The sequence below is a fragment of the Nothobranchius furzeri genome, chromosome 1 (genome assembly GCF_043380555.1).
Source record: "Nothobranchius furzeri strain GRZ-AD chromosome 1, NfurGRZ-RIMD1, whole genome shotgun sequence".
Lineage (NCBI taxonomy): Eukaryota > Metazoa > Chordata > Actinopteri > Cyprinodontiformes > Nothobranchiidae > Nothobranchius > Nothobranchius furzeri.
The window spans coordinates 1802516-1817365 of NC_091741.1; positions in this window are offsets into that span (position 1 = coordinate 1802516).

A 14850-nucleotide genomic window follows, 5' to 3' on the forward strand; every position below is an offset into this window, starting at 1 on the left:
TGCTCGGGGCGCGTCTTGCTTGGGCCTCTCTCCTGGAGGCGCTCAGTCAGACTGAGTAGTGACATGTGGCCTGACGCTCCTCGGGGCGCGTGTTGCTTGGGCCTCTCTCCTGGAGGCGCTCAGTCTGACCAAGTGGTGACATGTGGCAAGACACTCCTCGGGGCGCGTCTTGCTTGGGCCTCTCTCCTGGAGGCCCTCTGTCATACCCAGTGTTGACATGTGTCAAGACGCTCCTCGGGGCGCGTCTTGCTTGGGCTTCTCTCCTGGAGGCCCTCAGTCAGACCCATTGTTGGCATGTGGCAAGACGCTCCTCGGGGCGCGTCTTGCTTGGGCCTCTCTCCTGGAGGCGCTCAGTCAGACCGAGTGCTGACATGTGGCAAGACGCTCCTCGGGCCGCGTGTTGCTTGGGCTTCTCTCCTGGAGGCCCTCAGTCAGACCCATTGTTGACATGTGGCAAGACGTTCCTCGGGGCGCGTCTTGCTTGGGCCTCTCTCCTGGAGGCGCTCAGTCAGACCGAGTGCTGACATGTGGCAAGACGCTCCTCGGGGCGCGTCTTGCTTGGGCTTCTCTCCTGGAGGCGCTCAGAAAGACCCAGTGTTGACATGTGGCAAGACGCTCCTCCGGGCGCATCTTGCTTGGGCCTCTCTCCTGGAGGCCCTCAGTCAGACCCATTGTTGACATGTGGCAAGACCTTCCTCGGGGCGCGTCTTGCTTGGGCCTCTCTCCTGGAGGCGCTCAGTCAGACTGAGTAGTGACATGTGGCCTGACGATCCTCGGGGCACGTCTTGCTTGGGCCTCTCTCCTGGAGGCGCTCAGTCAGACCCAGTGGTGACATGTGGCAAGACACTCCTCGGGGCGCGTCTTGCTTGGGCCTCTCTCGTGGAGGCCCTCTGTCAGACCCAGTGTTGACATGTGTCAAGACGCTCCTCGGGGCGCGTCTTGCTTGGGCTTCTCTCCTGGAGGCCCTCAGTCAGACCCATTGTTGACATGTGGCAAGACGCTCCTCGGGGCGCGTCTTGCTTGGGCTTCTCTCCTGGAGGCGCTCAGACAGACCCAGTGTTGACATGTGACAAGACGCTCCTCGGGGCGCGTCTTGCTTGCGCCTCTCTCCTGGAGGCGCTCAGTCAGAACGAGAGGTGACATGTGGCAAGACGCTCCTCGGGGCGCGTCTTGCTTGGGCCTCTCTCCTGGAGGCCCTCTGTCAGACCCAGTGTTGACATGTGGCAAGACGCTCCTCCGGGCGCATCTTGCTTGGGCCTCTCTCCTGGAGGCGCTCAGTCAGACTGAGTAGTGACATGTGGCAAGACACTCCTCGGGGCGCGTCTTGGTTGGGCCTCTCTCCTGGAGGCGCTCATTCAGACCCAGTGGTGACATGTGGCAAGACGCTCCTCGGGGCGCGTATTGCTTTGGCCTCTCTCCTGAATGCCCTCTGTCAGACCGAGTGTTGACATGTGGCAAGACTCTCCTCGGGGCGCGTCTTGCTTGGGCTTCTCTCATGGAGGCCCTCAGTCCGACCCAGTGTTGACATGTGTCAAGACGCTCCTCGGGGCGTGTCTTGCTTGGGCCTCTCTCCTGGAGGCGCTCAGTCAGACCCAGTGTTGACATGTGGCAAGACGCTCCTTTGGGCGCGTCTTGCTTGGGCTTCTCTCCTGGAGGCCCTCAGTCAGACCCATTGTTGACATGTGGCAAAACGCTCCTCGGGGCATGTCTTGCTTGTGCCTCTCTCCTGGAGGCGCTCAGTCAGACCGAGTAGTGACATGTGGCAAGACGCTCCTCGGGGCGCGTCTTGCTTGGACCTCCCTCCTGGAGGCGCTCAGTCAGACCGAGTAGTGACATTTGGCAAGACGCTCCTCGGGGCGCGTCTTGCTTGGACCTCTCTCCTGGAGGAGCTCAGTTAGATCGAGTAGTGACATGTGGCAAGACGCTCCTCGGGGCGCGTCTTGCTTGGGCCTCTCTCCTGGAGGCGCTCAGTCAGACCGAGTGCTGACATAAGGCAAGACGCTCCTCGGGGCGCGTCTTGCTGGGGCCTCTCTCCTGGAGGTGCTCAATCAGACCCAGTGGTGACACGTGGCAAGACGCTCCTCTGGGCGCGTCTTGCTTGGGCCTCTCTCCTGGAGGAGCTCAGTCAGACCCAGTGGTGACACGTGGCAAGACGCTCCTCGGGGCGCGTCTTGCTTGGGCTTCTCTCCTGGAGGCGCTCAGAAAGACCCAGTGTTGACATGTGGCAAGACGCTCCTCCGGGCGCATCTTGCTTGGGCCTCTCTCCTGGAGGCCCTCAGTCAGACCCATTGTTGACATGTGGCAAGACCTTCCTCGGGGCGCGTCTTGCTTGGGCCTCTCTCCTGGAGGCGCTCAGTCAGACTGAGTAGTGACATGTGGCCTGACGATCCTCGGGGCACGTCTTGCTTGGGCCTCTCTCCTGGAGGCGCTCAGTCAGACCCAGTGGTGACATGTGGCAAGACACTCCTCGGGGCGCGTCTTGCTTGGGCCTCTCTCGTGGAGGCCCTCTGTCAGACCCAGTGTTGACATGTGTCAAGACGCTCCTCGGGGCGCGTCTTGCTTGGGCTTCTCTCCTGGAGGCCCTCAGTCAGACCCATTGTTGACATGTGGCAAGACGCTCCTCGGGGCGCGTCTTGCTTGGGCTTCTCTCCTGGAGGCGCTCAGACAGACCCAGTGTTGACATGTGACAAGACGCTCCTCGGGGCGCGTCTTGCTTGCGCCTCTCTCCTGGAGGCGCTCAGTCAGAACGAGAGGTGACATGTGGCAAGACGCTCCTCGGGGCGCGTCTTGCTTGGGCCTCTCTCCTGGAGGCCCTCTGTCAGACCCAGTGTTGACATGTGGCAAGACGCTCCTCCGGGCGCATCTTGCTTGGGCCTCTCTCCTGGAGGCGCTCAGTCAGACTGAGTAGTGACATGTGGCAAGACACTCCTCGGGGCGCGTCTTGGTTGGGCCTCTCTCCTGGAGGCGCTCATTCAGACCCAGTGGTGACATGTGGCAAGACGCTCCTCGGGGCGCGTATTGCTTTGGCCTCTCTCCTGAATGCCCTCTGTCAGACCGAGTGTTGACATGTGGCAAGACTCTCCTCGGGGCGCGTCTTGCTTGGGCTTCTCTCATGGAGGCCCTCAGTCTGACCCAGTGTTGACATGTGTCAAGACGCTCCTCGGGGCGTGTCTTGCTTGGGCCTCTCTCCTGGAGGCGCTCAGTCAGACCCAGTGTTGACATGTGGCAAGACGCTCCTTTGGGCGCGTCTTGCTTGGGCTTCTCTCCTGGAGGCCCTCAGTCAGACCCATTGTTGACATGTGGCAAAACGCTCCTCGGGGCATGTCTTGCTTGTGCCTCTCTCCTGGAGGCGCTCAGTCAGACCGAGTAGTGACATGTGGCAAGACGCTCCTCGGGGCGCGTCTTGCTTGGACCTCCCTCCTGGAGGCGCTCAGTCAGACCGAGTAGTGACATTTGGCAAGACGCTCCTCGGGGCGCGTCTTGCTTGGACCTCTCTCCTGGAGGAGCTCAGTTAGATCGAGTAGTGACATGTGGCAAGACGCTCCTCGGGGCGCGTCTTGCTTGGGCCTCTCTCCTGGAGGCGCTCAGTCAGACCGAGTGCTGACATAAGGCAAGACGCTCCTAAGGCGCGTCTTGCTGGGGCCTCTCTCCTGGAGGTGCTCAATCAGACCCAGTGGTGACACGTGGCAAGACGCTCCTCTGGGCGCGTCTTGCTTGGGCCTCTCTCCTGGAGGAGCTCAGTCAGACCCAGTGGTGACACGTGGCAAGACGCTCCTCGGGGCGCGTCTTGCTTGGGCCTCTCTCCTGGAGGCGCTCAGTCAGACACAGTGTTGACATGTGGCAAGACACTCCTCGGGGCGCGTCTTGCCTGGGCCTCTCTCCTGGATGCCCTCTGTCAGACCCAGTGTTGACATGTGGCAAGACTCTCCTCGGGGCGCGTCTTGCTTGGGCTTCTCTCATGGAGGCCCTCAGTCAGACCCAGTGTTGACATGTGTCAAGACGCTCCTCGGGCCGTGTCTTGCTTGGGCCTCTCTCCTGGAAGCGCTCAGTCAGACCCAGTGTTGACATGTGGCAAGACGCTCCTCGGGGCGCTTCTTGCTTGGGCTTCTCTCCTGGAGGCGCTCAGTCAGACCGAGTAGTGACATGTGGCAAGACGCTCCTCGGGGCGCGTCTTGCTGGGGCTTCTCTCATGGAGGCACTCAGTCAGACCCAGTGTTGACATGTGGCTAGACGCTCCTCGGGGCGCGTGTTGCTTGGACCTCTCTCCTGGAGGCGCTCAGTCAGACCCAGTGTTGACATGTGGCAAGACACTCCTCGGGGCGCGTCTTGCCTGGGCTTCTCTCATGGAGGCCCACAGTAAGACCCATTGTTGACATGTGGAAAGAAGGTCCTCGGGGCGCGTCTTGCTTTGGCTTCTCTCCTGGAGGCCCTCAGTCAGACCCATTGTTGACATGTGGCAAGACGCTCCTCGGGGCGCGTCTTGCTGGGGCTTCTCTCATGGAGGCACTCAGTCAGACCCAGTGTTGACATGTGGCAAGACGCTCCTCGGGGCGCGTCTTGCTTGGACCTCTCTCCTGGAGGCGCTCAGTCAGACCGAGTAGTGACATGTGGCAAGACGCTCCTCGGGGCGCGTCTTGCTGGGGCCTCTCTCCTGGAGGCGCTCAGTCAGACCCAGTGTTGACATGTGTCAAGACGCTCCTCGGGGGTTTCTTGCTTGCGCCTCTCTCCTGGAGGCGCTCAGTCAGACCCAGAGGCGACATGTGGCAAGACGCTCCTCGGGCCTCTCTCCTGGAGGCGCTCAGTCAGACCCAGTGTTGACATGTGGCAAGACGTTCCTCGGGGCGCGTCTTGCTTGGGCCTCTCGCCTGGAGGCGCTCAGTCAGACCGAGTGCTGACATGTTGCAAGACGCTCCTCCGGGCGCGTCTTGCTTGGGCCTCTCTCCTGGAGGCGCTCAGTCAGACCCAGTGTTGACATGTGGCAAGACGCTCCTCGGGGCGCGTCGTGCTTGGGCCTCTCTCCTGGAGGCGCTCAGTCAGACCGAGTGCTGACATGTGGCAAGAACATCCTCGGGGCGCATCTTGCTTGGGCTTCTCTCCTGGAGGCCCTCAGTCAGACCCAGTGTTGACATGTGGCAAGACGCTCCTCGGGGCGCGTCTTATTTGGGCCTCTCTCCTGGGGGCCCTCAGTCAGACCCAGTGTTGACATGTGGCAAGACGCTCCTCGGGGCGCGTCTTGCTTGGGCTTCTCTCCTGGAGGCCCTCAGTCAGACCCATTGTTGACATGTGGGAAGACGTTCCTCGGGGCACGTCTTGCTTGGGCCTCTCTCCTGGAGGTGCTCAGTCAGACCGAGTAGTGACATGTGGCAAGACGCTCCTCGGGGCGCGTCTTGCTTGGACCTCCCTCCTGGAGGCGCTCAGTCAGACCGAGTAGTGACATGTGGCAAGACGCTCCTCGGGGCGTGTCTTGCTTGGACCTCTCTCCTGGAGGCGCTCAGTTAGACCGAGTAGTGACATGTGGCAAGACGCTCCTCGGGGCGGGTCTTGCTTGGGCCTCTCTCCTGGAGGCGCTCAGTCAGAACTGGAAGATATGTTGCGTCATAAGCCTCTGATGGTTCACCAGGTGCACGGTCCACTCGAAATCCTAATGCTGTATTTGTAGTACATACACTAAGTCTTCTCTGTTGATGTCAGACTAGAGTTTTATTAGAGTTTTACTTTGCAACAATGGGATTCGAGCAATTGATGTGTATATTTTTAATAGTGCACAATGCTACTATTCCTAGGCTGAATGTATGACATGGCTCTTGTGTATCATTATGTATCGTTTCCATTAAGTACTAATTTAAATAAAGTCCCTCTGTCCTCAGTGCTAGGTTGTGGGTTTAATACACATTATTATGATCAACCTGTTGAATAGTATAATAACAATATTCCTGTAAAAGTCATTTAGTAATGAACAACCTCAGTTCTGTGAAAGAACATCATGTCTCTGATGTGTACACTGCAGGCCTGACCGGTCTTGCTGGGGCCTCTCTCCTGGAGGCGCTCAATCAGACCCAGTGGTGACACGTGGCAAGACGCTCCTCGGGGCGCGTCTTGCTTGGGCCTCTCTCCTGGAGGCGCTCAGTCAGACCAAGTGGTGACACGTGGCAAGAAGCTCTTTGTGGCGCGTCTTGCTTGGGCCTCTCTCCTGGAGGCGCTCAGTCAGACCCAGTGTTGACATGTGGAAAGACACTCCTCGGGGCGCGTCTTGCTTGGGCCTCTCTCATGGAGGCCCTCTGTCAGACCCAGTGTTGACATGTGTCAAGACGCTCCTCGGGGCGCGTCTTGCTTTGGCTTCTCTCGTGGAGGCGCTCAGTCAGACCGAGTGCTGACATGTGGCAAGAAGCTCCTCGGGGCGCGTCTTGCTTGGGCTTCTCTCCTGGAGGCCCTCAGTAAGACCCATTGTTGACATGTGGCAAGACGCTCCTCGTGGTGCGTCTTGCTTGGGCCTCTCTCCAGAAGGCCCTCAATCAGACCCAGTGTTGACACGTGGCAAGACGCTCCTCGGGGCGCGTCTTGCTTGGGCCTCTCTCCTGGAGGGGCTCAGTCAGACTGAGTAGTGACATGTGGCCTGACGCTCCTCGGGGCGCGTCTTGCCTGGGCCTCTCTCCTGGAGGCGCTCAGTCAGACCCAGTGGTGACATGTGGCAAGACACTCCTCGGGGCGCGTCTTTCTTGGGCCCCTCTCCTGGAGGCCCTCTGTCAGACCCAGTGTTGACATATGTCAAGACGCTCCACGGGGCGCGTCTTGCTTGGGCTTCTCTCCTGGAGGCCCTCAGTCAGACCCATTGTTGACATGTGGCAAGACGCTCCTCGGGCCGCGTCTTGCTTGGGCCTCTCTCCTGGAGGCGCTCAGTCAGAACCAGAGGTGACATGTGGCAAGACGCTCCTCGGGGCGCGTCTTGCTTGGGCCTCTCTCCTGGAGGCCCTCTGTCAGACCCAGTGTTGACATGTGGCAAGACGCTCCTCCGGGCGCATCTTGCTTGGGCCTCTCTCCTGGAGGCCCTCAGTAAGACCCATTGTTGACATGTGGCAAGACGCTCCTCGGGGCGCGTATTGCTTGGGCCTCTCTCCAGAAGGCCCTCAATAAGACCCAGTGTTGACATGTGGCAAGACGCTCCACGGGGCGCGTCTTGCTTGGGCTTCTCTCCTGGAGGCCCTCAGTCAGACCCATTGTTGACATGTGGCAAGACGCTCCTCGGGGCGCGTCTTGCTTGGGCCTCTCTCCTGGAGGCGCTCAGTCAGACCCAGTGTTGACATGTGGCAAGACGCTCCACGGGGCGCGTCTTGCTTGGGCTTCTCTCCTGGAGGCCCTCAGTCAGACCCATTGTTGACATGTGGCAAGACGCTCCTCGGGGCACGTCTTGCTTGGGCCTCTCTCCTGGAGGCGCTCAGTCAGACCGAGTAGTGACATGTGGCAAGACGCTCCTCGGGGCGCGTCTTGCTTGGGCCTCTCTCATGGAGGCCCTCTGTCAGACCCAGTGTTGACATGTGGCAAGACGCTCCTCGGGGCGCGTCTTGCTTGGGCCTCTCTCCAGAAGGCCCTCAATCAGACCCATTGTTGACATGTGGCAAGACGCTCCTCGGGGCACGTCTTGCTTGGGCCTCTCTCCTGGAGGCGCTCAGTCAGACCGAGTTGTGACATGTGGCAAGACGCTCCCCGGGGCGCGTCTTGCTTGGACCTCTCTCCTGGAGGCGCTCAGTTAGACCGAGTAGTGACATGTCGCAAGACGCTCCTCGGGGCGCGTCTTGCTTGGGCCTCTCTCATGGAGGCCCTCTCTCAGACCCAGTGTTGACAAGTGGCAAGACGCTCCTCGGGGCGCGTCTTGCTTGGGCCTCTCTCCTGGAGGCGCTCAGTCAGAACCAGAGGTGACATGTGGCAAGACGCTCCTCGGGGTGCGTCTTGCTTGGGCCTCTCTCCTGGAGGCCCTCTGTCAGACCCAGTATTGACATGTGGCAAAACGCTCCTCCGGGCGCATCTTGCTTGGGCCTCTCTCCTGGAGGCCCTCAGTAAGACCCATTGTATACATGTGGCAAGACGCTCCTCGGGGCGCGTCTTGCTTGGGCCTCTCTCCAGAAGGCCCTCAATCAGACCCAGTGTTGACATGTGGCAAGACGCTCCTCGGGGCGCGTCTTGCTGGGGCTTCTCTCATGGAGGCACTCAGTCAGATCCAGTGTTGACATGTGGCAAGACGTTCCTCGGGGCGCGTCTTGCTTGGACCTCTCTCCCTGAGGCGCTCAGTCAGACCGAGTAGTGACATGTGGCAAGACGCTCCTCGGGGCGCGTCTTGCTTGGACCTCTCTCCCTGAGGCGCTCAGTCAGACCCAGTGTTGACATTTGGCAAGACACTCCTCGGGGCGCGTCTTGCTTGGGCCTCTCTCATGGAGGCCCTCTGTCAGACCCAGTGTTGACATGTGTCAAGACGCTCCTCGGGGGGCGTCTTGCTTTGGCCTCTCTCCTGGAGGTGCTCAGTCTGACCGAGTGCTGACATGTGGCAAGAAGCTCCTCGGGGCGCGTCTTGCTTGGGCTTCTCACCTGGAGGCTCTCAGTAAGAACCATTGTTGACATGTGGCAAGACGCTCCTCGGGGCGCGTCTTGCTTGGGCCTCTCTCCAGAAGGCCCTCAATCAGACCCAGTGTTGACACGTGGCAAGACGCTCCTCGGGGCGCGTCTTGCTTGGGCCTCTCTCCTGGAGGCGCTCAGTCAGACCAAGTGGTGACATGTGGCAAGACACTCCTCGGGGCGCGTCTTGCTTGGGCCTCTCTCCTGGAGGCCCTCTGTCAGACCCAGTGTTGACATGTGGCAAGACACTCCTCGGGGCGCGTCTTGCTTGGGCCTCTCTCATGGAGGCCCTCTGTCAGACCCAGTGTTGACATGTGTCAAGACGCTCCCCGGGGCGCGTCTTGCTTTGGCCTCTCTCCTGGAGGCGCTCAGTCAGACCGAGTGCTGACATGTGGCAAGAAGCTCCACGGGGCGCGTCTTGCTTGGGCTTCTCTCCTGGAGGCCCTCAGTCAGACCCATTGTTGACATGTGGCAAGACGCTCCTCGGGGCGCGTCTTGCTTGGGCCTCTCTCCTGGAGGCGCTCAGTCAGACCCAGTGTTGACATGTGGCAAGACGCTCCACGGGGCGCGTCTTGCTTGGGCTTCTCTCCTGGAGGCCCTCAGTCAGACCCATTGTTGACATGTGGCAAGACGCTCCTCGGGGCACGTCTTGCTTGGGCCTCTCTCCTGGAGGCGCTCAGTCAGACCGAGTAGTGACATGTGGCAAGACGCTCCTCGGGGCGCGTCTTGCTTGGGCCTCTCTCATGGAGGCCCTCTGTCAGACCCAGTGTTGACATGTGGCAAGACGCTCCTCGGGGCGCGTCTTGCTTGGGCCTCTCTCCTGGAGGCGCTCAGTCAGAACCAGAGGTGACATGTGGCAAGACGCTCCTCGGGGTGCGTCTTGCTTGGGCCTCTCTCCTGGAGGCCCTCTGTCAGACCCAGTGTTGACATGTGGCAAAACGCTCCTCCGGGCGCATCTTGCTTGGGCCTCTCTCCTGGAGGCCCTCAGTAAGACCCATTGTATACGTGTGGCAAGACGCTCCTCGAGGCGCGTCTTGCTTGGGCCTCTCTCCAGAAGGCCCTCAATCAGACCCAGTGTTGACATGTGGCAAGACGCTCCTCGGGGCGCGTCTTGCTTGAGCTTCTCTCATGGAGGCCCTCTGTCAGACCCAGTGTTGACATGTGTCAAGACGCTCCACGGGGCACGTCTTGCTTAGGCTTCTCTCCTGGAGGCCCTCAGTCAGACCCATTGTTGACATGTGGCAAGACGCTCCTCGGGGCGCGTCTTGCTTGGACCTCTCTCCTGGAGTCGCTCAGTCAGAACCAGAGGTGACATGTGGCAAGACGCTCCTCGGGGCGCGTCTTGCTTGGGCCTCTCTCCTGGAGGCCCTCTGTCAGACCCAGTGTTGACATGTGGCAAGACGCTCCTTCGGGCGCATCTTGCTTGGGCCTCTCTCCTGGAGGCCCTCAGTAAGACCCATTGTTGACATGTGGCAAGACGCTCCTCGGGGCGCGTATTGCTTGGGCGTCTCTCCAGAAGGCCCTCAGTCAGACCCATTGTTGACATGTGGCAAGACGCTCCTCGGGGCGCGTCTTGCTTGGGCCTCTCTCCTGGAGGCGCTCAGTCAGACCCAGTGTTGACATGTGGCAAGACGCTCCACGGGGCGCGTCTTGCTTGGGCTTCTCTCCTGGAGGCCCTCAGTCAGACCCATTGTTGACATGTGGCAAGACGCTCCTCGGGGCACGTCTTGCTTGGGCCTCTCTCCTGGAGGCGCTCAGTCAGACCGAGTTGTGACATGTGGCAAGACGCTCCCCGGGGCGCGTCTTGCTTGGACCTCTCTCCTGGAGGCGCTCAGTTAGACCGAGTAGTGACATGTCGCAAGACGCTCCTCGGGGCGCGTCTTGCTTGGGCCTCTCTCATGGAGGCCCTCTGTCAGACCCAGTGTTGACAAGTGGCAAGACGCTCCTCGGGGCGCGTCTTGCTTGGGCCTCTCTCCTGGAGGCGCTCAGTCAGAACCAGAGGTGACATGTGGCAAGACGCTCCTCGGGGTGCGTCTTGCTTGGGCCTCTCTCCTGGAGGCCCTCTGTCAGACCCAGTGTTGACATGTGGCAAAACGCTCCTCCGGGCGCATCTTGCTTGGGCCTCTCTCCTGGAGGCCCTCAGTAAGACCCATTGTATACATGTGGCAAGACGCTCCTCGGGGCACGTCTTGCTTGGGCCTCTCTCCAGAAGGCCCTCAATCAGACCCAGTGTTGACATGTGGCAAGACGCTCCTCGGGGCGCGTCTTGCTTGGGCTTCTCTCATGGAGGCCCTCAGTCAGACCCAGTGTTGACATGTGTCAAGACGCTCCTCGGGGCGTGTCTTGCTTGGGCCTCTCTCCTGGAGGCGCTCAAACAGACCGAGTAGTGACATGTGGCAAGACGCTCCTCGGGGCGCGTCTTGCTGGGGCTTCTCTCATGGAGGCACTCAGTCAGACCCAGTGTTGACATGTGGCAAGACGCTCCTCGGGGCGCGTCTTGCTTGGACCTCTCTCCCTGAGGCGCTCAGTCATACCGAGTAGTGACATGTGGCAAGACGCTCCTCGGGGCGCGTCTTGCTTGGACCTCTCTCCCTGAGGCGCTCAGTCAGACCCAGTGTTGACATTTGGCAAGACACTCCTCGGGGCGCGTCTTGCTTGGGCCTCTCTCATGGAGGCCCTCTGTCAGACCCAGTGTTGACATGTGTCAAGACGCTCCTCGGGGGGCGTCTTGCTTTGGCCTCTCTCCTGGAGGTGCTCAGTCTGACCGAGTGCTGACATGTGGCAAGAAGCTCCTCGGGGCGCGTCTTGCTTGGGCTTCTCACCTGGAGGCTCTCAGTAAGAACCATTGTTGACATGTGGCAAGACGCTCCTCGGGGCGCGTCTTGCTTGGGCCTCTCTCCAGAAGGCCCTCAATCAGACCCAGTGTTGACACGTGGCAAGACGCTCCTCGGGGCGCGTCTTGCTTGGGCCTCTCTCCTGGAGGCGCTCAGTCAGACCAAGTGGTGACATGTGGCAAGACACTCCTCGGGGCGCGTATTGCTTGGGCCTCTCTCCTGGAGGCCCTCTGTCAGACCCAGTGTTGACATGTGGCAAGACACTCCTCGGGGCGCGTCTTGCTTGGGCCTCTCTCATGGAGGCCCTCTGTCAGACCCAGTGTTGACATGTGTCAAGACGCTCCCCGGGGCGCGTCTTGCTTTGGCCTCTCTCCTGGAGGCGCTCAGTCAGACCGAGTGCTGACATGTGGCAAGAAGCTCCACGGGGCGCGTCTTGCTTGGGCTTCTCTCCTGGAGGCCCTCAGTCAGACCCATTGTTGACATGTGGCAAGACGCTCCTCGGGGCGCGTCTTGCTTGGGCCTCTCTCCTGGAGGCGCTCAGTCAGACCCAGTGTTGACATGTGGCAAGACGCTCCACGGGGCGCGTCTTGCTTGGGCTTCTCTCCTGGAGGCCCTCAGTCAGACCCATTGTTGACATGTGGCAAGACGCTCCTCGGGGCACGTCTTGCTTGGGCCTCTCTCCTGGAGGCGCTCAGTCAGACCGAGTAGTGACATGTGGCAAGACGCTCCTCGGGGCGCGTCTTGCTTGGGCCTCTCTCATGGAGGCCCTCTGTCAGACCCAGTGTTGACATGTGGCAAGACGCTCCTCGGGGCGCGTCTTGCTTGGGCCTCTCTCCTGGAGGCGCTCAGTCAGAACCAGAGGTGACATGTGGCAAGACGCTCCTCGGGGTGCGTCTTGCTTGGGCCTCTCTCCTGGAGGCCCTCTGTCAGACCCAGTGTTGACATGTGGCAAAACGCTCCTCCGGGCGCATCTTGCTTGGGCCTCTCTCCTGGAGGCCCTCAGTAAGACCCATTGTATACGTGTGGCAAGACGCTCCTCGAGGCGCGTCTTGCTTGGGCCTCTCTCCAGAAGGCCCTCAATCAGACCCAGTGTTGACATGTGGCAAGACGCTCCTCGGGGCGCGTCTTGCTTGGGCTTCTCTCATGGAGGCCCTCTGTCAGACCCAGTGTTGACATGTGTCAAGACGCTCCACGGGGTGCGTCTTGCTTGGGCTTCTCTCCTGGAGGCCCTCAGTCAGACCCATTGTTGACATGTGGCAAGACGCTCCTCGGGGCACGTCTTGCTTGGACCTCTCTCCTGGAGGCGCTCAGTCAGAACCAGAGGTGACATGTGGCAAGACGCTCCTCGGGGCGCGTCTTGCTTGGGCCTCTCTCCTGGAGGCCCTCTGTCAGACCCAGTGTTGACATGTGGCAAGACGCTCCTCCGGGCGCATCTAGCTTGGGCCTCTCTCCTGGAGGCCCTCAGTAAGACCCATTGTTGACATGTGGCAAGACGCTCCTCGGGGCGCGTATTGCTTGGGCGTCTCTCCAGAAGGCCCTCAATAAGACCCAGTGTTTACATGTGGCAAGACGCTCCACGGGGCGCGTCTTGCTTGGGCTTCTCTCCTGGAGGCCCTCAGTCAGACCCATTGTTGACATGTGGCAAGACGCTCCTCGGGGCGCGTCTTGCTTGGGCCTCTCTCCTGGAGGCGCTCAGTCAGACCCAGTGTTGACATGTGTCAAGACGCTCCACGGGGCGCGTCTTGCTTGGGCTTCTCTCCTGGAGGCCCTCAGTCAGACCCATTGTTGACATGTGGCAAGACGCTCATCGGGGCACGTCTTGCTTGGGCCTCTCTCCTGGAGGCGCTCAGTCAGACCGAGTTGTGACATGTGGCAAGACGCTCCTCGGGGCGCGTCTTGCTTGGACCTCTCTCCTGGAGGCGCTCAGTTAGACCGAGTAGTGACATGTCGCAAGACGCTTCTCGGGGCGCGTCTTGCTTGGGCCTCTCTCATGGAGGCCCTCTGTCAGACCCAGTGTTGACATGTGGCAAGACACTCCTCGGGGCGCGTCTTGCTTGGGCCTCTCTCCTGGAGGCGCTCAGTCAGAACCAGAGGTGACATGTGGCAAGACGCTCCTCGGGGTGCGTCTTGCTTGGGCCTCTCTCCTGGAGGCCCTCTGTCAGACCCAGTGTTGACATGTGGCAAAACGCTTCTCCGGGCGCATCTTGCTTGGGCCTCTCTCCTGGAGGCCCTCAGTAAGACCCATTGTATACATGTGGCAAGACGCTCCTCGGGGCGCGTCTTGCTTGGGCCTCTCTCCAGAAGGCCCTCAATCAGACCCAGTGTTGACATGTGGCAAGACGCTCCTCGGGGCGCGTCTTGCTTGGGCTTCTCTCATGGAGGCCCTCAGTCAGACCCAGTGTTGACATGTGTCAAGACGCTCCTCGGGGCGTGTCTTGCTTGGGCCTCTCTCCTGGAGGCGCTCAAACAGACCGAGTAGTGACATGTGGCAAGACGCTCCTCGGGGCGCGTCTTGCTGGGGCTTCTCTCATGGAGGCACTCAGTCAGATCCAGTGTTGACATGTGGCAAGACGCTCCTCGGGGCGCGTCTTGCTTGGACCTCTCTCCCTGAGGCGCTCAGTCAGACCGAGTAGTGACATGTGGCAAGACGCTCCTCGGGGCGCGTCTTGCTTGGACCTCTCTCCCTGAGGCGCTCAGTCAGACCGAGTAGTGACATGTGGCAAGACGCTCCTCGGGGCGCGTCTTGCTTGGACCTCTCTCCCTGAGGCGCTCAGTCAGACCCAGTGTTGACATTTGGCAAGACACTCCTCGGGGCGCGTCTTGCTTGGGCCTCTCTCATGGAGGCCCTCTGTCAGACCCAGTGTTGACATGTGTCAAGACGCTCCTCGGGGGGCGTCTTGCTTTGGCCTCTCTCCTGGAGGCGCTCAGTCTGACCGAGTGCTGACATGTGGCAAGAAGCTCCTCGGGGCGCGTCTTGCTTGGGCTTCTCACCTGGAGGCCCTCAGTAAGAACCATTGTTGACATGTGGCAAGACGCTCCTCGGGGCGCGTCTTGCTTGGGCCTCTCTCCAGAAGGCCCTCAATCAGACCCAGTGTTGACACGTGGCAAGACGCTCCACGGGGCGCGTCTTGCTTGGGCCTCTCTCCTGGAGGCGCTCAGTCAGACCAAGTGGTGACATGTGGCAAGACACTCCTCGGGGCGCGTCTTGCTTGGGCCTCTCTCCTGGAGGCCCTCTGTCAGACCCAGTGTTGACATGTGGCAAGACACTCCTCGGGGCGCGTCTTGCTTGGGCCTCTCTCATGGAGGCCCTCTGTCAGACCCAGTGTTGACATGTGTCAAGACGCTCCTCGGGGCGCGTCTTAATTTGGCCTCTCTCCTGGAGGCGCTCAGTCAGACCGAGTGCTGACATGTG